Source organism: Solanum pennellii, chromosome 6 (genome assembly GCF_001406875.1).
Source record: "Solanum pennellii chromosome 6, SPENNV200".
NCBI lineage: Eukaryota > Viridiplantae > Streptophyta > Magnoliopsida > Solanales > Solanaceae > Solanum > Solanum pennellii.
In genome coordinates this window covers 3,395,138-3,395,690 of record NC_028642.1, presented here as the reverse complement: position 1 = coordinate 3,395,690, position 553 = coordinate 3,395,138, and positions in this window count along the sequence as shown.

The following is a 553-nucleotide window of genomic DNA, read 5'->3' as shown; positions in this document are numbered from 1 at the left end:
TATATATATATATATATATATATATATAATTTTATACTAACGGACAAACATATGTTATAATCTTACCCATCAATGCAATATTTTATTAAGACATAATACATAAATATGTCCTTTAACTTGGCTTCGAATCACATTTATGTCTTTCAGCTTTGAGTGTGTACAAGTAGACACTTAAACTTGTATCAAATTGAACAAATAGACACACATGTCCTACATGTCATCTTACATATAATTTTTTGTCCTACGTGCGTCCTACATGTATTGTGCCATGTAGGACTCACGTGTTTATTTATTTTAAAGTTGGATAGTTAAAGTGTCTGTTTGAGTATTATGAAAGTTGGAGGTCAGTTAAAATTTGAAGCCATGTTTAGGATCCAATATTTGTATTATGCCTTTTATTAAATATTGGATCGATGAATAAGATTATGTATCCTATAATCCTATTTAGTCTTACATACTCTAATTTTTGAATGACAAAAAAATTAATATTCTAAAAATGTGACAAAAAATATTTACATATTATTTTTGATAGTTCGAAGATATATTTATTTTT